Below are 24734 nucleotides of genomic sequence, written 5' to 3'. Positions count from 1 at the left end.
TTGGTCCTCCCGATCCAATGGAATTCCCTTAGGGGGGTGGGGGGGGAGGAGGGTCTAATGGGTAAAAAAAACACCATTTTCACGATTTTTTTCTAGAGCTATCGTTCAAACAAATGTATTCAAATTTTTTGCATTATACAAAGCATTGTTAAAAGAACATTTACTAATTTTTTCGTACAAAAATATTAAAAAAAATGAGCCGGTGACGAAGCACTTTCGAGGATGCCTTTTAGAAAACAAGATTTGCGGTGGACACTGTATCTCAGCACAGAATCATCTGAAGCCAAAAAATCAGAGCACAATATTTTTAATAGATGTTTTTCTGGACCCCAACGTTTTTATTTAACTTAAAAATTTTTTTATTAAATTTTTGTGGCTGTTTGAAGTAAAAACTATGATTTTTCACAAAAAAATCTGCCATTGATTATCTGTAAAATCTCACCAAAGTAAAAAAAAGAAAAAGAAAAACGTTGGGGTCTGGTATTTAATATGTAGAAAATATGTTCCAAAATTGAAAAGAATCGGATAAGTAGTTTTCAAATGACGATGTCCACGGACTTTAAAAATGTGCTTTCGAGAAAAACGCGTTTGAAGTTTCTGCTCTTGCTTTCTTGCAGTATTAGATAGGAGGAGATAAAGGCCTATAATTTCTACAGATTAGCTTCAATTGACTTGAAAATTTGACACAACATTCTTGAAATGTTTTACAATAATAAAATAAAAAAAATAAAAAATCGATTTTTTGAAAGTATTAGACCCTACCCCCCCTTAAGTGAATTTTCGGAACATTCTTCATGTTGGTCCTCCCGATCCCTCAAGTAGTCGTAAAGTGAACCTTCAGAACACTCTTCATGTTGCCATGTCTTCCAAATTTGATAACTACGTGTTAAGAGATTATAATTGTTTCTATTCAGCTATTGATGAAGTCTTCCATAACTTGGAATTTGTTTACATGGTTTACACTATCTCTTCCTGCGCGAACTGAACAATTTCTACATTGTTCGAAAACTTTCAATTTAATTTGCTTTTTGTTGATAATTTCTACTGATCTAACAGTTCTTCCATTTTCATGGACTCAATACGCTGTTAATTTTTTTCTTCCGATATAATCACCTTATAAAAAGAGTTCATTTTCAAAAGTTTTATTTGGAAATATTCGTAAGCAACTGTAGCCAATCTTCCGCAGAAGATTCCTCAGATTAATCAAATAAAAAGGCTGCAACATGTAGAAGTAACAGTTACGCTCAAGGTAGTATAAAAACTTCATTGTTGGCTCACTTTTATTGACATTTGAACCATGAAGATCATTTTGAATTGTATATTGTTTAATTGGTTATACTTTTCTTACACTATACTTACATTTTAAGTCAAAAACGCATACCCCCTTATTCTGCGCCGCGCGTGAGGTGACGATAGTCGAGTCGAGTCGGAGTCGCGTGAGTCTTGTCACCTTATTCCCGAAACAGATGTGACAGAGCATACGATTTGTCACTCACGGTGACTACTAGATTAGGATAATAACTCAAAAAGTTAATTCTAAAAGACGTTTCTCACCTAAAGTGACTACTGGAATCGGGTGACTCGACTATCGTCACCTCACGCGCGGCGCAGAATAAGGGGGATAGTTTCGGCAGAAAATCGTGTTGATCGTATTTTTTCATCTTTTATCCCTGTGTGAGCTGTTGAATTACTTTAGCGATACACAGTTGAAAAATCCTCTACAGCCAAATCAACTTCAACTAAACGCTAGTTTGTCGTAGTTATCGATGTTTATGAGCAAGATTATAAGTTCAACCAAAAATCTGAAATATGGAAGAGCAAACCATACGAATTTAGATACCAACCTGTACAGTTTATTATCCGTGTACTTTCTCCGAATAAATCGCTGTTGTGTTTTGTTCAAGTATTGCTTTTTAACTTTGTTATTGAATGTATTATTTTTTTTTTTTTCATTCATTTCATAGAAAATTACAAAAATTCTTCTGTCGGTATCTGACTTAAACTGATCTGATTCCAATCTTATCTGTTCTTAAACTGATCTGATCTTACTTAGCAGCTTTAAAACCATAAAACCTATATAGAATTTAGCGAAGATAGTTTAGTTTCCCCCAAATCTCATTACTAATAATAGTTTTCATTCATTTCAGGTAAATTTGACGTTCGAATCAACTTTCCATTTCGACTGGTAAATATTTCCAATCCTTCAATCATGTATCAGAAACCCTAGCTTCTAACTTATAATAAATAGCGTATCACAAATCTTATAATCTAAAACTGAGGAAAAAACTTAATAGTAAAACCTAAATAAGAGCGAACACCAAATGTGTAGAAAAACCATCATCATGTCATTCGGTACCTGTCCATACGAGACGAGATGTGACACGATTTTGATTTCCACCCAACAAATGTCATCAGCTGCACTTAAATATAGCCTGCAATTTCCACCATATGACAGCGCCGTCAAGCCATTTCCGACCAAAGAAACTGACTGACAACGGCCATTAGATCTTTAAACGGGACGAAAAATACAAAAATCTCTATTAATAATTAGTAGCAACAAGCTTGACTAATGGCTAAAACTAACCCTTTCCCAAAATGTAATCCACTAACAAGTGATGACCAAAAAATTCCGAGCGCACTCGGATGTATTGCCCATTCACGCATTTGTGCTGCGCATTCCGTTTATACCTTTAAGAAAAAAAAACCGCAAATCAAAAATGGTAAAATCAACTATTTATCAACACTGTTTATATCATCTGATGAACATGTTTTTCTACGAGTGGTTTGTGTTGTTTTTGGTATGATTTGTGTTTGTTGCTGGAGGCGAATCGATTGCCTCCTATCGCACACACTAAATACGCTACTCGTTGGAGATAAATGAGCCGTGTTATTAATTACGACTGTTTGGTTGGGCCTTTCAGCTAGGCATTTGCCCAGAAGTGGCTTCGGCTATCTTTCCGAGAGTGATTAACGGCCTGGTTGAACTGCAAATCGATGTTGATCTAAGGATGTGGAGGGGGAAGTTGGGCGAAATGAAGACAAAGTTGTTCTAACATTACCAGTGGCAATGAGTCATCGACACACTTAAAAATGTGGTTGAATGAAAATACCTGAGAAAAAATTCTTTCAAACAAAATTCAAAACTTTTTTGTGTCTAAAACTACAAGCAAAATGTCCATTGAATATTTTAACTTGATTAACAGCAATAATTTTATCTTCCTACATTAGTTAGATACATTTCGGATAATTGCTCAGATTCGTTCTTTACCAAACCCGATATAGAGATGGCAACATGATTTATTTAGATACATTCCACATTGTTTTTATTTTACAGAAAAAAGGATTGTTCTGCATTTTTTGACTGAGTCGATTTGGGGTCATTTCAAAATTAATAAAACCCTGGGCCTTGAAAGTTTCGTTTTTGATAAAACTCATGATTTTTTGCGAAAATTTTACATGAGTAAATTTGAACTTTCAAATTTGTATGAACAAATTGAGTATTTTGTTCAAAAAATTAACATCATTTTTGTTTCTTCTGTGGAGCCGATCATGGTAACACTAGTTTACAGCATTTTTGAACTTAGTAAACTGAAGGTCATTTTTAATGTAAAATCGGGCGCTGAATCCAAAAATGAAATTCAAAAAAATCTCAGTAGAACCTTTTTTGAGTTATGCTCCAAATATGAATTTTTAGAAAAATAAAAAAAGTTCTTGTACTTAGATTAAAATATCTCGGACGGTATAACAGTAATTTAAAATTTCTCTTCTGCATATTTAAGGTGAATAAATTTTCTATCGATCGTCTGAACACTGTTTTTGCGTTCGATCAACAGTATCTTTGATATTAGTGACTTTATGATAGAAAAAATTATAAAAAACGCATTTTTTTAGAGAAAATTTTGTTTCAGTGAAAGTTTTAGACTCGATGGTAACATTTAAAAAATCTGATTTTCTTTTACTCTTGAATGTCAATTTAAAACAAAGATTTCAAGTGGTTATTTATCAAAATCGGTTGAAAATTCAAGAAGTTATAACTACTTTACCATAACAGTATTTTTTTGTAGTTTTTCATAATTTAACGAACCGCAGTACACTTATCATGGTATATGAAGAATGAAACATGATAAATCTCTCTCGCTCCAAGTCAACATTATTTATTAGCTTACCAAAAGGTCACATGCCAAATTTCAGGAAGATCTGACCATAGGGAGGGGTTGCTTGAGTCTCAAACATGAATAAAATTTTAAGGTATTTTTCCCGGGAGGAACGAAAAATATTGGTTTTTCATCAATAATTTTTTTCATCACAAGCCGATTGTTTTTGATGGTTGATTTTCTCAAAGCCTAAGTTGAGACAAATATTTCACCCAAAGACTGTAACTCAATTGGGTTTGAAACAGGAAAGTTATTGTGGTTCCAAGATTGTATTTTTGTCGAAAATTCTCGTATAAAACGCAATGCGTAAAAAGTACTCATTGAGTGTTCGACAAAATTTGCGACCTTTGAACTGCAATAACTTTTTCCCTTCAAGTCCAATCGTGTTGCAGTCTTCGGGTGAAATATTTGTCTCAACTTGAGCTTTAAGAAAATTAACCATCAAAAACAATCGGCTAGTGATGAAAAAAGTTATTGATGAAAAACCAATATTTTTCGTTCCTCCCGGGCAAAATACCTTAAAATTTTATTCACGTTTGAGACTCAGGCAACCCCTCCCTATGGCCAGATCTTTCTGAAATTTGGCATGTGACCTTTTGGTAATCTAATAAATAATTTTGACTTGGAGCGAGAGAGATTTATCATGTTTCATTCTTCATATACTATGATAAGTGTACTGCGGTTCGTTAAATTATGAAAAACTACAAAAAAATACTGTTATGGTAAAGTAGCCATAACTTCTTCAACTTTCAACCGATTTTGATAAATAACCACTTGAAATCTTTGTTTTGAATTGACATCCAAGCGCAAAAGAAAATCAGATTTTTTAAATGTTACCATCGAGTCTAAAACTTTCGCTGAAAAAAAATTTCTCTAAAACAATGCGTTTTTTATAATTTTTTCTATCATAAAGTCACTAATATCAACAATACTGTTGATCATAAGCAAAAACAGTGTTCAAATGACGATAGAAAATTTATTCACCTTCAATGTGAAGAAGAGAAATTTCAAATTACTGTTATGCCGTCCGAGATATTTTAATCTAAGTACAAGAACTTTTTTTATTTTTCCAAAATTTCATATTTGGAGCATAACTCGAAAACGGTTCTACTGAGATTTTTTTGAATTTCATTTTCGAATTCAGCGCCCGATTTAACATTAAAAATATTGGTCAGTCAATCAAGTTCACGATTTTTTTTAAATTTTGTAAACTAGTGTAATAGGTTTTGTGCCAATTTATTCATTCTTTAAGAATTTTTTTTGATGAATAACTTTGTCGAACACCTTAACTTCGTATCTCATTACGCGAAAAGTTATTAGCTGTTGAATAGGGCTATGTCTTTTGACATTAAAAATCAATCAATTCAACTGACATAACTGATTGTGCTTAGTCTCGTTAAAAATTTAATATATTCGTCGTTTTATCAAATGGAATTGAGTTAGCTACTAGGTATGTGCTTTGAAGCAGTTCTCTTAAATTCAAAACGGATATTTTTTCCTGATCGAGAATTTAAATTTCAAATCGTGAGTAAATGATTTTTGTTTAAATTTATGCTTTATTTATGATACGTTCTGAAAGAAATTTTGGAATTAAGATTTAATTTCTTTTTTAATCTGGTTTCATTTTTATGTCCGAAGATAAAAATTCCTGTTTTATTGAAATTTTTATTCGTATTCGTTTTTTAGTGTTTCACTTATGTTGATTTCAAATTTTTAAACTAGACGGCTTAGAATTTATCTTCAAGCAATTTTCTTAACCAGAATTAGGAACATCTATTTGAACAATTTATTAATGACTTTCAGAAAAAAAAGTATTATTTTGAATAATTGATCCTGATTCATTTTAAATCGTTACAGTAAAATTCATTATTTACTCAAGTCTGTGTTATGGTCATAAGTATGAAAATAGTTTAAGAAACAAATTTTTTTATTTATTGTGCATTTTTGGTATTGTTATTATTTGCTATCTAAATTTAAATTTTTAAAACACCCATCCCCCAAACCAGCCCCCTCTCCCCCCTGGACGGGTCCTTCGCACGGCTCTGTGCAGAGCTTATCTAAATCAATTCCAATCACATTCGTGGAAACTAAATAAAATGAAGGACAAAGTCCCAAAAAACATTCAAACACAACTGCCACCGACTGTAGCCTAGAGGATAGCGTTGAAGTCTTCCGAGACAGAGGTCATGAGATCGAATCTTGGTCACGGCATGTTGGCTGGTGGTTTTGGCATTAGTAAGATGCTAGCCATTATATCCTTGAAAGATGTACTATTTAGTCTTAAGTACAATTTAGATCTCTTCAAAGAAACATGAAGTTTTACTGAGATCCTATATGTGTGCGTTTGTTTATAAAAATCAAATATTTATTGTAAATATAAAATTAGAACTAAACAGTTAAACTCTTTGTTCATAAAATTTTTCAAACATTCCATGGAAAAACCAGTATCTTTGCATGGCCTCATGTTTGATAATATTTATACAAATTTGCCTTATTTCAAGAAGTTTAACTCTATCTCTGAAAAATGCGCTTCTCGTAAACAATAAATTTCCTAATAGTACGATTGGAGCAAGAAACTTTTAGAATTACAGTGGGGCGAACAGTATTGATTCGTTTTTAATCAAGGCCGTGCAAACAGTTGAGGGGGGGAGGGGAATAGGGGCTTAACCACTCCCCATGGAAATTTTTCCAAGTAAAATTTTCACCGTAGTATCGAGAATTTTCTTGATCTTTAAACGTGTTTAAAACAGCAACATGAAAGTCACAAATTTGCCTCGCCTCCGGTGGAATTAGGTCTTAAATCACCCTAGGATTGAGACAAATTATTTTACGACTCTATGTGACGTTTACGAATTTAAACTTATTTCTAATTGTAAGTTTCGATTTGCAATTCAATTAAATTTTTTTTTATAAAAACTCTAAACTTGACATACCAAAACTCTACCTCGCCTGAAGAATGGGATTGTTATTAAGAAGTATAATTAAACAAGAACAGTGTTTGAAACAAACCGTTTTAACTTCAAATTAAATTCACCGAATACTTATTTAATACATCGACCTGCTGGACGTCATGTAACAGGCGTTTACTATTCACGATGATCCACAGAATTGGCAAAGCAAATCGTGAAACTAATATCTTCTACTTTATTACTAAAATGTTGAATTTAACAAAAAAAAAATGCCATAACAAATGTTGTGCTGATATAAAATATTCCTCAAGAAACCAGTTTCAGCCTCAATTAATATTTTTTCCTTGTTCTTGCCAATGATCAGTATCACATTTAAAAAAAAATTCAAAAATTATATTATAATAATCATGGCTAAATGGCTCGAAATCAAAATTATGGCTATGTGGTTATTTTACTCCATTTTGTTTGTTTTTAGATTTAAAAAAATGTATTTTGGAATTGCCTACTATCGGTTTGAATGGCAGCATTGGCAAAAAAAACTCCATTTGACTTGTGGAATACTTGGGGACTAAAATGACTTCGTTTGGGAACTTTAGTGACAAATATAAAAGGACCTCATTTTAACAGCTTAGCTACAACTGTTTTGTGATTCAAGTCTTTCTTGATTTTTGAAATTTTTTGGTCATTTCTAAACCTACTTGCAAATTATTTTTTGTTCATTTCTTCATTTTTTTTGCACTGTTGATCATTTTTATAGTTTCGACTTATTATCATTTGTTTAATATTTTGATCAAATTTATGGTTTTGTTTTTCGTTTTTTTTTGTGCAGTTTTCACAACCTACATAACAAATTAAAAATTAGAAGGAACAAAAAGGAGAAACACTTTACCCACCAACAAAACTTTAATAATATAAACATTTTCTCATAAATATTCTTCGAAGTTTAATAGGAGCATCTTGAATCTAAAGGATCGTTTTTGAAAACACATTAGTGTATCAGCAACATGAATTAGGAAAACAAGTTTTTACTTTAATATTAAACTTTTTTCACTGCCTCAAAGTTAGACATGGGAGTATCCTTAAGAAAAATCTAGGAGCATAAGAGGTGTAGGAAAACTCGATCGTACCATTAACCAAAATGGATCCTGATCTATAAGCTTTTCCCTACCAACCAATCCCTTTCCATGGATATTTGAATACAGATTGGCAGACGTATAGACGGTTTCTACAGTTGGTGATATTAACTTACCATTGTTTATGAATTTTTCAAAATTAATCTTTGGAATATAAAGTGACAAAAAGTTATTATTTGATCCTATGAAGTATCCCACTAACAATCCTTCCTTCATTCCTCATTAACTACTAAGACGTGGCCGGCGCCGTTATTCATTATTTTCAAAGGGAGAGCATGAGTTTTGTGCATTATGAATGAACTGCTAGTCTCAAGCACCATTCTTTTGGCTCTTGCACAAAGCTGATGGCCTCGATCAATCATGGAGTAGCAACCATTGGCGAGGTAGAACTTGTTCTGTTTATCCACGCCAGGCCAGCGATCATGGAATTTGATGTGCGTCAATTGAGCAAAGTCTAATCAAATATGCTATCTGAAGTTTTAAAAGAATGATCATATCTAAGCACTTCAAGTTCAATGATTTAAGGTGGATATGAGTAGTCAACTAAGCCAAGCTAAGCTAGCTAAGCTTATTTGGTTTAAGCTTTGAGTGAAAGCACCTTCTCTCACTAAAACATTGAATATCAAACGTCACTTCACTCACACCATGATTGTGTTTATATTGTTTACGGTAATGCAAATTGCATTGGCGCACGAGTGTATTTAGATAAGTGAAAAGTGTTTAAACTAGAGATTGAACCCCAACCCGTTAACCAATAGTTGGCGCTAGTGCCATGTCGCCAAAATTTCAGGAAAGCCGATAGGATCTTGTATAGTAGACTTGAAACTTTCTAAAACTTTCAGCATTCATGCATTATCCCGTGTGCCATTTTTTTTTTATTTCTTCCGAAGTCGTTGAGCCGTCTTCATTAAATCGATTGGGAGGAGAAAATGGTCTTCGAGGATTTTTTCGATGAAACTCCACTTTCACAGCACAGAAAACATTAAAATACTGCACTTGAATCACAAACAAACTATTTAAAATTTAATACATAAGACAGCAGTGCAAAAAAGTACGAACAAGTGAATCCACGTCACGATGTAGTTTAATTTACCACATCTCGTAGTTTTCTAAAGAATAAGTTAAACTTTATGAATCACCGTAATTTATGTTTGTTACTTTAACTTATCGGCCTTATCGGTGAAAAGTGATGTCCTTTTTAGTAGAGACATCTATGGTTATGAAATATTTATAGATGAAATGAAAGATGGTGAAAATGAGCGGGTAGAATTTATTGAGAAGCATTATCATCACATATCAAATTTGTGTTCCTCACGGGTAAACTACTATGAAGTGGTAGTTAAATGGAGCTTATCTGAGCGATCACATATCATGTTTTTGTTCGTTTTCACTGCAAGTTTTTCCACTTGTGAGGCGAACCACGCTTAGCCTACTAATGTGTGGTGGTAGATGCAACTCTATATGAATCTCTCAGAGCCAAAGGGGTATAAGTGACAAAAAGGTCGATATTGAGTGAATGATGCCATACGATACGATTCTTCACATTTCAAACTATATTTGATGATTTTTTGGCCTTCTAAAATTTTTTTAACATACTTTTACATTCAATAGAAAAATACAAATTCTCGAAAAATATATGAAAAATGACCAAACACATAAATTTAAAAGCGTGTTTTCTCGAAATAAGCTTTTATGCAATTATACCCCTTTTACTCCAAGGCCCTCATATGTATCTACCACTTCATAGTAGTTGGCCCGTGAGGAACACAAATTTGATATGTAAGCGCCAGATGACACTTCCAATGAAGTTTCATTGATTGTTCGCGTTAAATGTAAAATTTGTTTATTTGTATAGTTATATCGCAGTGAGTGTCATTTGTGTGTTAAGTTTTCTCCCAAATTCAGCCGCCACAAGACCTAGCCATCTACTGTCAGACACAACAACCGACCTAGCTTAGGAACTTGACCACCAGATGGCCACTAACCGGACCTATGGGTAGCTGACTGTTGGTAGCGACGCTGTACTAGCGACGTCGACGAAGCCTTTTAGCTGAGCAGCAAGGCGGGGGGCAATGACCCGAACAAGGAGTTCAAGGGCCGGTCAAATTACACTGGCTGATCCTCTTCCACTCTTCCAAAAACCATCAAGTCGCGCACATCAAAATTTGGACAACCAATTCCAACCACGTTGCTCCAAAAATAAAAAGAAGAGTTGTAAAGAGTGAGTCAGAAGTGAGGACATCAGGACCCCTTTGGTTTTGGCTAAAAGCCCCGAAAGCCTGTGCGAGTAGCATCGTCCCTTGCGGCATCGCCGCCATCGCGAACCGTTGCCAGCGCTAGCTGCCGCCATCGCAAGCCGTGGGAGTGTTCACCTCGGAATCAGCCACACGGATATAACGCCGGTTTCTGGTCTCATCACCACCAGGAAGGCCACAATAAAGGTCTTTAACCCCGTTACTGAGGCCCGCCGACCACACCGGATGCAGAAGTGAGTCGTCTCCAGTGAAGGGTCAGGAAGCCCACCAGGTCAGATTAATTTTAAGAAAGTGGGAGGTCAAAGCAGTGTAACTAAAGCTAATATATTGGATTGAGAAGCGCATATGTTTTGGGAGTTTTTTCTTTCCATGCAAACTGATATTCCCTGCGATTTGTATTTGGATAAGCGTGCCGCCCTGAGGTCCTAAAAAAAAGGAGTCTCTGAGACGCCGGCGGAAGTGGTAAGACGGTTCTTACATATTTGGCGCCCAACGTTCTTTAGTCTTACCGTAGCATATTGCAGAGGGTAACTAGCATCTTGCGTACGTCTCTGGGAAAACATCCAAGCCTTCTCAAGTTAATTTTTGCTATTATTTCTGGCAATTTACCTCATACTTACACTGCTTTTGAAACATTCATTTTACAATAGAGGGGTTCTGAGGTCTGAAGAAGTTTGGAGCACAAGATAGCTTAAAAGTTTTTGATTTGCGTAAACACATTCTGTAATCTTTATATCGGTCGTTCCCAAAATTATATTTGGGTCATGGGCAGTTTGTGAAATTTTGAATTAAAAGTCCAGCAAAATCAACCTCATATTTATTAGAGCTTGTTCAAATAATATCTATACTAGAGCTTATTAATTATCTTTGGTTCATGTGGTTATTGGAGAACATTTATTGTGCAATTTTATTTCCAGCTGTACACCATAAAAAAAAACAAATTTCTTTACCAAAAATTAGCTAGTTTTTTTTAAATATTTATTTGTAGCTTTATATTTAACGTTTGTTCTCGTCCACATTTCATTTGGCCTTGTTGAGTTGATTTAATATAAATAAGTAACATTTTAATTTTTTTTATAGTGTACTTGTTTTGCCGTCGTAATTTTAATCAAATTAATCTAAGCTTTGCTAACTATAATTAAAACCATTAGTTGCTATTTTCTTTTCTAGTTCGCATTTATATATTAGGAAATTTTAAAAAAAATGGATTTACCTCAGTTAAAAAGATTATATTCTTGCTTAAACACCGGTCACCTGACGGATGAAGAACTGCATCATGAGTTGCATGTTCGAAACGCATTCATACCTAATGAATCGCGTTCCAGGCGGGAACGATTTTTGCGAGGGCTACTCAAATCTGAAATGGAAAAAAATGAAACACATTATTCGTCATGTTGGGAATCAGAAACTGATGAACTTAATTGGTGTAATGATAATTTAAAACAAATAAAAGATGTTCTGGAAGGGACTAAAGCAAAAAAAGTTCCAGACCAAATTTTTAAAACACGTCTGATACATATTTTTTTCCGTATGGAACGCCTGAAACCTCACATTATAAGCAGCGAAAATTTGAATCTGCTGACGATGATCGCAGTTGAGTGCATGAGGCTGCTAGTGAAATTTTACTCAATAGTTTCACCAATCGCAGAAATCCGTCAAACTGAACTTAGTCTAGTAAATGAAAGTTTTCAGAAGGAGTTAGAAAAAGAAATTGATAGAGAAATTGGAAATATACCAGATGTACAAAATTACCAGCAAACGGAACAGAATGATAAGGGTGGAGAAAATGAAGGAGAGGAGATTGAACACGAATTAGAAGAAGAGCTAGAACAGAATGAATACTTCACTACGAATGAACCAAGGGATGAAACAATGATTCGGTTGGCATCTGAAAACGAAAGGCTTAAAGTAGTGGTTAGCCAACTGTTACAGCGGATAGAAGCGTTAGAAATATCGAACGCACCTAAACCTATCGAGAAAAATTTGCATATCAAAGAAACGAACAGTACGCGAGTTAATACAAAGGAAACCGCAAACATAAAATTGCAACCGGGAAAAAGTCCGATAAATCAAGATTTTTGCGATTGGCTCAAAGAAAGGTGCAGTTCTTTGGAGAGCTTTGAGAATAATTTCAGACCGAAATCCACCCACGTAGACGCAGTGCAGGCGGGGGAGGAGGTTGACGTTCACGTAAAACGTGAAAGTCATCTGCCTATCCACAAGTGGACTTTGCGCTACGACGGGATGGATAACGGTCGTAAATTAAACGAATTCCTTAAAGAAGTAGAATTCAACGCGAGATCTGAAGGCTATTCCAAAGCCGAACTTTTTGCCTCCGCGCACTATTTATTCACACGAAAAGCACGCTCGTGGTTCATGGAGGTCAATGAAAACAACGAGTTGCGAACTTGGGAAAATCTAGTGCGTGAACTTAAGAATGAATTTCTGCCCGTTGACATAGATTTTCAATATGAAAGAATGTTGCATGCACGGAGACAAGGTACTCGCGAAACTTTTCAAGATTATTACCTGGATATGGTGCGAATTTTCAGGAGCATGTCGTATCAGTGGGATGACGGCCGGAAATTTGACGCTCTCTTCCGTAACACCAGAGATGATTGTAAGATCGCCATGTTAGCTGCCAATATAGACACCATACCTAAAATGAGAGAGTTTGGTAAGAAATTTGACGCCATCAATGGACATACGTACGTTCAAAAGAATGAACGGTTTCAAGGAAGACTTCCGGCTCGTGTCGAAGAACTTCAAGAAAACGACCGATGGGGGGATAAACGTCAACAAAATCGTCAGAAGGAGTACCAAAACCGCTCGTTCAAGCCAAAGTATAAAAACGAACAAAATAATAGATCGTCGGATCAAAAAAATGATTTACAAAAAGTAGGAGGTGGTAATAATTATTACCAGAAACCGCAACAGCAGGGCTTTTCGAATCTTTGTAACCAAAATGAAGATCCCAATCCCAAACCAGGTCCTTCTGGGACAAACGCGTTACAGAGAATTGTAAGGGCATACATCCCTATAAAACCGGGTGTTTGCTTCAATTGCCATGAACATGGGCACAATTTCCACAACTGTCCCAAGGATAGGAATTTTTTTTGCTGGTCTTGTGGCTTCCCAGGGTTTGCTACCTCTGAATGTCCCTTCTGCGAGTCAAAAAACTTACAAAAGACTACTCAGTGAGGCAGGGTAGTCCGCTGAAGGATCTCGAAAGTCCTCAGGCTCATTCGGTTTCTGGTCTAACTGCAATTTTACATCAGTTGGGTTACTCTCAAATGGAGGCTGCTACGGAAGTTGACGAGATTTCACCTTTGCTTGTCCAGCTTAGTGGAGATGCCAGACCGTTTGTAAAAATCCAGCTGATGGGGATTGAGTTGATCGGATTATTGGACAGCGGAGCAGCTAGAACTGTATTGGGAGTTGGGGCAAATAAAATAATAAAATCTTTAGATCTCAATTTGTTACCGACGTCTGTAAATTTGCAGACGGCATCTGGGGATAGCTTGGAAGTAGTTGGATGTGCGGATGTACCTATTACATTTAACGGCTCTACTAGAATTTTATCTGTTTTATTCGCACCAAAACTGCAACGTAGGTGTGTGCTGGGGTATGACTTTTGGTTGAAATTCGGAATAAGTCCAAATATTCCGAACCAACCATTGGACATACTCGATGACGAGATTCCCAGTGAAACGGACCAGGAAGATAAGTTGACCTCTGAGCAAATACAGCAGCTTGAAGAGGTCAAGAAACTCTTCATAGTTGCGGCACCTGGGAAGCTTACAAAAACACACGTCATTGAACATGTCATTAATCTAAAAGATGAATGCGAAAATCTAGACCCAATTAGAAAAAACCCTTATCCCTGGAGTCCACATATCCACGCAAAGGTTCAGCGAGCTCTAGACAACTTGATTCTAGATGATATTGTTGAACCATCGGAATCTGATTGGGCATTGCCTATCATTCCGGTGGCGAAACGAGATACATCTGAAGTACGGTTGTGCCTAGATGCTCGCAAATTGAACGAAAGATCCAAACGTGATGCGTATCCTTTGCCACACCAGGACCGGATCCTAAGTCATCTGGGGCCGGTGAAGTTTCTAACCACCATCGATCTATCACAAGCGTTTCTGCAGATTCCCTTGAATCCAAAGTCACGGAAGTATACTGCATTTTCTGTTCCTGGCCGGGGGTTATTCCAATATAAATCCTGTCCTATGGGGCTGGTTGGAAGTCCGGCCACGCTCAGCAAATGTATGGACCGGGTGCTAGGTCATGGTGCGTTAGAACCGGCAATATTTGTCTACTTAGACGATATTGTCGTAGCCACACTGACGTTCGAGGATCACATCGCGAAACTGAAGGAATTGGCGGAGCGTTTGGGGAAAGCCAACCTTTCAATTAACCTTCAAAAGTCGAAATTCTGCTGCCAAGAGTTACCGTATCTCGGATACATTCTTTCAAAGGACGGTTTGCGGCCTAATCCTGATCGCATTCAGGCGATCATCGGATATCAGGTACCAAAATCAGTTAGACAGCTAAGACGATTCCTCGGTATGGTGAATTACTACCGTAGGTTCATCGAAAACTTTAGCAGTATAGTTGCACCGCTCACGGACTTGCTCAAAAACAAGCCAAAGAGGGTGCAGTGGAACGAGGCAGCAGAATTATCCTTTCAAGCCATAAAAGAACGGCTTATTTCGGCTCCGGTTATGGCTAACCCCAACTTCGCCTTTCCTTTTGTGATCCAAACGGACGCCAGTGATAACGCGATAGCCGGTGTCCTGACTCAGACGCATGAAGGGGAGGAGAAGGTCATAGCGTTCTTCTCTGAGAAATTGAAAGGGGCTGAATTGCGGTACCACGCTGCTGAGAAGGAAGGTTTGGCTGCACTTCGCAGCATAGAAAAGTTTAGGGGATACGTAGAGGGATCTAAATTTACTTTAGTTACTGATTCGGCTGCTCTAACTTTTATTATGCGAGCAAAGTGGCGATCATCCTCCCGTCTTAGTAGATGGAGTATCACTTTACAGCAATTTGACATGGACATCCGGCATCGAAAGGGGAAAGACAATATAGTACCCGATGCGTTATCCCGTTCAATTGAAACTCTGGACACTAAGTCCGAGGACGGGTGGCCTAGTAAACTCTTGTTGGCCGTTGAGGCCGATCCGGAGAAGTATGTGGACTTTAGAATCGTGGATGGAAATTTGCTCAAATTTGTAGCATCTAAGGCGGACACAATGGACTACAGGTTCGAATGGAAACATTGTGTTCCGGCTTCCGCGCGAAGCGAAATCCTACGCCAAGAACACGATCACAATCTACACATCGGATTCGACAAGTGTATTGAAAAAATAAAGCGGCGATATTACTGGCCCCGCATGAGTAGCGATATAAAAAACTATATCGCGAAGTGCGAGGCTTGCAAGGAAAATAAGCACTCCACTATCTCGAGCGTACCTGAAATGGGGAAGCAAAGAATTGCTACCCGACCCTTCCAGTTGATTTGCATAGACTATATTCAATCCTTGCCACGGAGCAAGTATGGTAATGCTCATTTGTTGGTTATCATGGATATCTTTTCAAAGTATTGCCTGCTTGTTCCTGTGAGAAAGATTTCGAGTACGAGTTTATGTAAAACTCTGGAAGAGTTGTGGTTTAGACGCTTCGCGACTCCCCAAATCATTATCTCGGATAATGCGAGTTCTTTTCTTTCCAAAGAATTCCAAGCCTTGTTGACCCGATACGAAGTTCAGCATTGGGCAAATGCAAGACACAGGAGCCAAGCAAACCCCGCCGAAAGATTGAACCGCACAATCAATAGTATGATAAGATCTTACGTAAAGCAGGACCAAAAGCTTTGGGATTCGAAAATATCGGAGATAGAGTTCGTACTAAACAACACGATCCATGCTTCAACTAAATTTACTCCTCACTCGATTGTTTTCGGTCACAACATTATATCCAGAGGTTCGGATCACAAGTTGGAGCTACAGGTAGAAGAATCGGACGCAGAAAGAATGGAGAGGTGGAGAGGAGTTAGCAAAAAGATAGGGGAGATAGTACGTGATCATCTAAAAAAATCTTATGAAGACAACAAAAAGCGTCACGACCTCCGCCATAAAAGGTATTCACCATCGTTTACCATTGGACAACGAGTTTATAAAAGAGCGTTCCGGCAATCATCCGCTGCCAATAACTTTAATGCCAAAATAGGCCCACAATATAGTCCCTGTATCATAATTGGCAAGAAAGGCACGAGTTCCTACGAGGTAGCTGACATGGGAGGAAAATCACTAGGCGTATTTTCAGCAGCCGACCTCAAAGCCTAACAAGAAAAAAAAACTGAAATAGACACCTTTTCGTTGCAATCTGATTGTAATTTAATCTCTCGAAAATTGAAACCAACACGAAAATTCTAAGTTGTGAAGAAGAATTTTTCTCATTGAAATTTAATTCGTTTCGTATGTTTCCCCGCTTGAGAAACGGTTAGCAAAAAGGCCATCCATAACATTCAAAAACTTTGTCTAAGTTGAGTGAGTTTTTGCGAGTCAATATGTTTTTTTTTATATTCACATATTGAGTGAAATAGCACACAAAAAAAAACAAATAAATTGAAGTTCACCCTCAGTACATATAAGAATTTAAAAAAAATCAAGCCAAAAAAAAATTTAAACAGTCTTTATCACGCTTTACCTGAAGCCAGAGATAATTTGTTTTTCAAGCTTTAAAAATTGATTCGATTTTCTTCAGACTACTAAGAAGGCCACTAAGAAGGAACGAATGAAAATTGAAACAAATTTGGTTAAAACGAATAGAAGAAAAGAAACAGTGGAGAATTGATCAGCTCTTCTATTCAATAACTAAAAGTAATTTAAATAATAAAGCATAATGCGTTACCGTTTTCGACAATCAATCATCCCAGCACGATGAAGGAGGAATCCTCAACAGGCTCGGCATTTTTCCGGAGCTAAGGGTTTTAAAACCCGTTTTCTTCCTGTTGAGCCATGTATCCTTTAGAATGGAATTTGTAGCTGTCGTCCTCGAAGAAGCTGATTGCACCCAACGGCGAAAAAGGAGACATCTAAATCCTACACTACAGCACTTCGTCGAAATCTTAGAGTGGATGATCATTAGCGTACTACGTCCTTTTGTTTTTTTCGTCATATTTCGTAATTCTGTAAGAAAAATAGTTAAGTTAGGTTTATTATATGTATTTATTAAGTAAAATTTTAATTTGTTAGGCAATAAGCTAGTTTAGAAAAAAAAGGTAGGTCAGTACATACAAGCGAAAACTTGCATGCAAGTTCAAAACAAATTCTTTTCTAGGTCAAGGTCAAATGAAAAGTAGTAGGTCAAGGAAACAATGACGTAATCAAAAATACCACCAAATTTGGAAGAAGTCCTACAATCCACTCTACAAAAAAAAAAACCCACAAAAATATGTTAATCCGACGTCACAATCAGCAGTAAGCATTGATTCCAAATCAGAAGATGTAACGCGAACACTACTGTTAAGATGTTAAGCTTACAGGCAGAAAATTATCTTCAGGCCAAATCCAAAGATCGACGTGGCTAGCGAGAGTATTTTCCGAACTTAGTAAGGGGTTTTTTTGAAGCGGAAACACTTAATAATATGAAGAACTTACCTCCAATTAAGCACTCCACATGGAATCGACCCGCCATGGTTAACTTTTTCTGCCTTTTCCTCGAACAGCATCTGAAAAATTCAATCCAACACGCACACAAATAAAGTTTGACAGATCAAAATTTCGCCCGGGGTTCGCCCGTATATTCGAAAAATTCGACTTGAAATATTTCACAAGCTCTGTTCAATGACCATTCCTGACCGTACTTAAATGTAAATAGTTATGCAATGAATATAGTTTAAATAAATAGTTATATTTTCTTTGGAATTTGTATTGTATTTGTATTAACTCATTTGAATTTGTGGAAAAAAAAAACCAAAACTTAATGATATTGGAATTTGTAAAACTAATTGGAATGTGTATTTTTTTATTATGTTGAATTAGATTAGATTTATTTTGGAATTGCACTTTTAAAGCTTTCTAGTGGGTATAGCGGTATTGTGGGAGGTTTCCCTTTGTGGAATTTAATCGCTGGAGGCCGGAGTTCGAGTAACGTTGATGGCCAGTAAAACCTAGTTTTAAACAGAGCGGAGTCGTTTTACGACGCTGAAGCCTTATGACCCCGATACTCCAAAATCAATATTAAGCGTACTTACGCGTGCTTCACTCCTATTCAGACACCTTTGCCTAGTACATCGTTAATGAATGTTCCAAGAGCTACCGTAAATAGGTCGTAAATTTACCGAGCGGATTTTAAATGGGGAAGGAAAGGTTCAGCATGGTATTCGTTGTTAGCGTATTCTCAGACGTAATATGTTGCGGTTTGCGAAAAAAAATATTTTCTTCGTAGTTATTCGTAGTTACTTAGCAAATATTTTTTTTCCCCTAGCCGGGGGAGAGTGTAAGCGCCAGATGACACTTCCAATGAAGTTTCATTGATTGTTCGCGTTAAATGTAAAATTTGTTTATTTGTATAGTTATATCGCAGTGAGTGTCATTTGTGTGTTAAGTTTTCTCCCAAATTCAGCCGCCACAAGACCTAGCCATCTACTGTCAGACACAACAACCGACCTAGCTTAGGAACTTGACCACCAGATGGCCACTAACCGGACCTATGGGTAGCTGACTGTTGGTAGCGACGCTGTACTAGCGACGTCGACGAAGCCTTTTAGCTGAGCAGCAAGGCGGGGGGCAATGACCCGAACAAGGAGTTCAAGGGCCGGTCAAATTACACTGGCTGATCCTCTTCCACTCTTCCAAAAACCATCAAGTCGCGCACATCAAAATTTGGACAACCAATTCCAACCACGTTGCTCCAAAAATAAAAAGAAGAGTTGTAAAGAGTGAGTCAGAAGTGAGGACATCAGGACCCCTTTGGTTTTGGCTAAAAGCCCCGAAAGCCTGTGCGAGTAGCATCGTCCCTTGCGGCATCGCCGCCATCGCGAACCGTTGCCAGCGCTAGCTGCCGCCATCGCAAGCCGTGGGAGTGTTCACCTCGGAATCAGCCACACGGATATAACGCCGGTTTCTGGTCTCATCACCACCAGGAAGGCCACAATAAAGGTCTTTAACCCCGTTACTGAGGCCCGCCGACCACACCGGATGCAGAAGTGAGTCGTCTCCAGTGAAGGGTCAGGAAGCCCACCAGGTCAGATTAATTTTAAGAAAGTGGGAGGTCAAAGCAGTGTAACTAAAGCTAATATATTGGATTGAGAAGCGCATATGTTTTGGGAGTTTTTTCTTTCCATGCAAACTGATATTCCCTGCGATTTGTATTTGGATAAGCGTGCCGCCCTGAGGTCCTAAAAAAAAGGAGTCTCTGAGACGCCGGCGGAAGTGGTAAGACGGTTCTTACAGATACATGATGATAATGCTTCTGAATAAATTCTACCCGCTCATTTTCACCATCTTTCATTTCATCTACCGTTCTATCCATCCATAAAAATTTCATTATCTTAGATGTCTCTACTACAAAGGACATCACTTTTCACCGATAAGGCCGATAAATTAAAGTAACAAATAAGTTAAACTTTCTCCACATCTTTCTATTGCCTGCCTTGGTACTTTTTTGGAAACTTTGTCTTCGACCTGAAATGATCTGAAACGGCATTCCTTTGCATTGCAGGGTAAAACCAAATCAAGGAGCTGTCTTCAGCTATTTTATTTAATGTCTTTCAGAACGTAAATTTAATCTTCGCATAGGAAAAATTTCTACAGGGAGAGGGAACATTCTCCTGATAAAAAAATATTGCAGTAAATAGTATTCACTTATATTTTGACACAAATATATATATATATTTTTTTTTGTTTATCCCTAATCTGCTCTTGAATTCAATCTGACAATATTGGAAGTTTGACGGCTAGTAACTTATTCGAGTGCCTCCAGTTAAAAAAAATCTTCGGGGACCTTCAATGAATTCTTGAAATCATTACTTATTTAATGGACGCACCCTGAAAGCCCAGGCAAAAAACTCCCTAACCTAACCTTGAGTGTCAATTTGACACTCCTCGATTAAAACCGCTATATATCGCTTGTTTCTCAACCGATTTTTACAACATTTATAGTTTTGATAACTTCTTGAAAGAACTCTAATGTTTTGCAGACAATATTCAGCTACACATTTCAGTTTTTCGTTATTCAAAGTCTAAAAAAACCAAAGAAACATGTTTCGGAAAGAGACTGTAGTTCAGCTACGAAATGCTCAATAAAAAAAAATCATTTTGTGTCCAAGCAAATTGAAGTTAGAATCTATACGCTGCACACAAATATGCAGCGCTTATGTAATAACATCACTAGAATCGGTGTGAAATCTCTCTTCTGGTTCAAAAAACCGCTATCTTTGAAAAGTCGTCAATAATTGTGTGTTACCACCTAAAGATGCGAAAATTAACAACTTTGACACTTCGTCGATTGAAAAGTACGATTTTTACTCTACTTTTTTTCTTTTTTTGTGGTGTTGATCAGAATAAATTTTACAAAAAATATATATCCTTGTGCGCAACGAATATTTCCAACTTCAGCTTTCTTAAACACTAAGTTAAGAGTTGTTCGAGTATTTCGTAGCTGATCTATGTACAATCTTTTTCCAAAGCATTACTTTTCGTTTTTTTTCTAAGACTTTGAATAACGGAAAAGTGAAATGTTTTTGCTGAATATTAATTGAAAAACATTTTTGAGTTGCATTAAGAAGTTTCCAAAACTATAAATGTTGTAAAAATCGGTTGAGAAACATAGAAATATGGCGATTTTTGTCAGGAGTGTAAAAATTACACTTCAGGAACTGTAACGGGTAAAAATTTCTGGGATGAATGAGGGTTAAAATTGAAAAATGAGTCACTGTTGTTGTGTCAATCGAGTTTCAATGTAAGAACAAAGATAATTGAACTCAAATTGTTCTTTGGAATCGGGAATAAACTTTTTAAGCCCTTAATTTACATGTTTTTCCATTGAATCTTGGATGGTGCAGATTCTGCTTATTTAGGGATGCCTCTCAGACTTTTAACAAACGACTTCTGGAACGGGAAAAAATGGAAAAGTTTCAGTAATTTGAGGTTTAAAAACTTCACTATCTAAGAATAAAGTTAAGTTCGAAGATTAAAAGTCTGTAAATAATTTTTAGATACAAATTTACGCAATGCTTTACATGAATAGCAGAAGAAAAAAAAATGAAAATTGGAGAATTAAAAAAAAAATCATTCTGCTCTGATTGTTGTGCAAAATGCTAGAGATTCTTCGTGAAACTTATTGAAACATTTAAGGAACAGGATTAAGCAGTCTAAATTATATCTGTGAAAGACCAAGTAAGAGAGGTAACCGGATTTTTTTAGCACGTATCCGGGCTGGACAGACCCGTGCTATTTTTTTTATAAAAACCTGGCAAAATCCCGGCATTTGATTTCTAAATTGTCGACCAAAACTCCTGATAATTTCCGGACAAATTTGGTCAAAACCGAGGAGTTACTCGACAAAAATCCAATGAAAAAATTTGAAAAAAAATGTATTCATCAAAACACTCCAGAAGATTTTTAATCGTATTTTAGGCTTCCCAAAAACCTTTCATGATATTTTTTTTAAACTTGCTAAAAAATTCGTTTTGACCAAATAATTTTTTTTTTAATCTGGGCTTTTTTCATCGAAATCCAGGCAACCGAACTGGATCGGACTTTTCACAAATGTTGTTTGAAATATCCGGGCAGATCCGGATAAAACCGGTCAATCTGGCAAGCTCATGTTAAGCTATGTTTAATGTATCGAGTTTTTCATATTCAAGTTATTTTTTTTTAAATGGAAATAATGGGTAAAATCATATCTCAATTATTTAACACACATTGCAAAACATTATGCTTCATTCGATTTTAAAGTAAGTTGATTAGATTTTATAAACACTGCGAAAAAAGTTAAAAAAAATGATTCTCTGATTTTATTGTTCAATCTTGGGAATGGTAGCGCAAATAGACGCCGAAGTAATTAAAATAATTATTCAACAGAAGGACACAAACAGACCATCCCTGGTTATTTTCAGCGTCGTGTAGGTCGACATTCACAGGCACGTGGTACAATTAACGCGGTTTCTTGTTTTTATACGTTATGAAATAGCAGCTGATTTCTCTATGAGCGTGCATTTAAACATTCAATCGAATAAATTGTTTTGGTGGAAATGCAGCTTCAATTCAAAATATGAAACAAAATTAGAAGTATAAATACTGAAAATTAGTATTTTTGTGATTTAAAAAAAATTTAAATGTAATGTTCATATCAAAACTGCTTCAACTTAAAGTTTGTTCAATTTCCCAATTCAACTGTCGCTCAATCCGTCAGTTTGTTGATCTTGTCCCATAAGCAAACATCAGCATTCTCCCTTTCCCTGTCCTCCTCAAAGATCCATAAATGAGCTCATAATATGTCAACCAGTTGAAGAAAGCAACAAGAAAAAAAAAACTAGCGAAACCCCGAACCGGACATCCAATTAACTTTTGGTGTGGTTTCTGCTGTAGGAAGCCACATGTGACTGACGCCTAGACATGGCAGTTTGAAGTGAAAAAAAAGTCCAATGAAAAACGACTGTGCGAAAAGAGGGAAAATGATGGGAGGAAAATCAAATTTCCTCCCTTCTTAAGTTACACAACTTTTCCTCGCTTGACATCGAAATGTCTGTGTTTATTTTCCTTTTCCTGACCATTTCCTCAAAGTGTTGACCGATTTTCACCCATTAGTTAGGCAAGGAGACAGAGTTTTGCTCATAAGGGGTTGAAAATGCAAAGTTGTTTTCATTGAAGAATCTGTTCCCAATTCAAAAAATTTAGATAAACTTTCAAGTTTTAACTTTTTTTTTGTGTAATTTTATTATATGAAACGGTTTAGATTTCATGTTTTAATATCAAAGTTTAAGTCTGTAGAAAAAAAACTATCTATAGACATCTTTCTACAATTCTACAGAAAAACCTTATAAATTTCTATCTACTGATTACCAAAAACAATACAATTTCAGTGATCGATTTTCAAACTGTTTATAATTCAACGAAGACACTTTCAATAACCAAATTTTTTATTTACTTCCAACATGTCATTAAATATTTTTCATTTTCCTTCTTTAAAAAGGAAAAAAACAATTCTTCTTATGAAGTTTTAAAATAATGCGGAATTATTCGATGGAATTTTAAACAAAAAATTATAATATCAATATGGCAGTCGTTTTACAAAAAATATTGATCAAAAATAGCATATTTTAAATTTTTGTTATGATAGTATCATTTTTTTTCCTTTATACTACACTTAAATTTTTCTTGAGTTTTTCTACATGTAATACATAGAAAAAAAATGAATGAAAAGTAGCTATGAATGAATAGTAGTATCGAACGCATTGAATGAATGAAGCAGAAAAAAAAAGTAAATAAATACCCAACAAGCAACAACAATCGTTCGGTTCGGATTCGGGAAATCTGCAAAAAAATGAGTGTGCGCTTTGCGTTTGCTTGCTCAATTTTTCGTCCGAGCTTCCAAGGGAGCAAACTTGGGGAATTTTATTCGCCTGCCAGGCGGCAACAGCTGAATCTTGTGGAAAGACCTGGGAAGCTTACGAGAAAAAAAATGCATTTTGTGCTTTCAAAGTTTTGCGCGATCTAGCGGAAAAAGTAGTAGCTTGTAGTATTCTTCTAAATTGAACAAATATTCATCATTTCGATTCTGTAATGCAGCTAGTACATTATCAAAACGAAGTCCATAATAAAATCTGATATTGTACAACAAAAACAAATTCTTTGAAGGATATCACAATGTGTGTAACTTAATTTATTGGCCTTCTCGGTGAAAAGTGATGTCCTTTTTAACAGGGACATCTTGAGATTATGATTTTTTTTTATTATAGATTGATAGAAAGCTAGAAGAAATGAATGATGGTGAAAATAAACTGGTAGACTTTTATTAGAAGCATTATCATCACATATTAAATTTTTGTTAAGCATGATAATGCTTCTAATAAATTTCTATCCGCTCATTTTCACCATTTTTCATTTCTTCTAACTTCCATCCATGTATAATAAAAAAAATTCATAACTTAAGATTTCTCTACAGAAAAGGTCATCTCTTTTCACCTAAAGGCCGGTAAATTAAGTAACAAACATCCTTTACGATGATTAATCTTCTCATAGGATATCACAATTTAACCAAAAA

At 36.1% G+C, this 24734-nt stretch overlaps 1 protein-coding gene and 1 long non-coding RNA gene across 5 annotated transcripts in view; one reads left to right on the top strand and one right to left on the bottom strand.

Annotated features, from left to right (window-relative positions):
• The window catches only part of LOC129756924 (four and a half LIM domains protein 2), a 495033-nt gene that overhangs the window by 293469 nt on the left and 176830 nt on the right, over positions 1–24734 (top strand). The window lies entirely within an intron of this gene.
• LOC129756929 (uncharacterized) lies at positions 11422–18195 on the bottom strand. The gene is made up of 4 exons (XR_008739571.1): positions 18125–18195; positions 17376–17653; positions 12981–13110; positions 11422–11808 (listed from the first exon to the last, which is right to left on the bottom strand). It is a non-coding gene; the product is annotated as an uncharacterized LOC129756929 (long non-coding RNA).

The sequence above is a fragment of the Uranotaenia lowii genome, chromosome 3, assembly GCF_029784155.1.
Source record: "Uranotaenia lowii strain MFRU-FL chromosome 3, ASM2978415v1, whole genome shotgun sequence".
Classification (NCBI taxonomy): Eukaryota; Metazoa; Arthropoda; class Insecta; order Diptera; family Culicidae; genus Uranotaenia; species Uranotaenia lowii.
The sequence above is the reverse complement of the archived record's forward strand: the minus strand, read 5'-3'. Positions and strand labels throughout refer to the sequence as shown.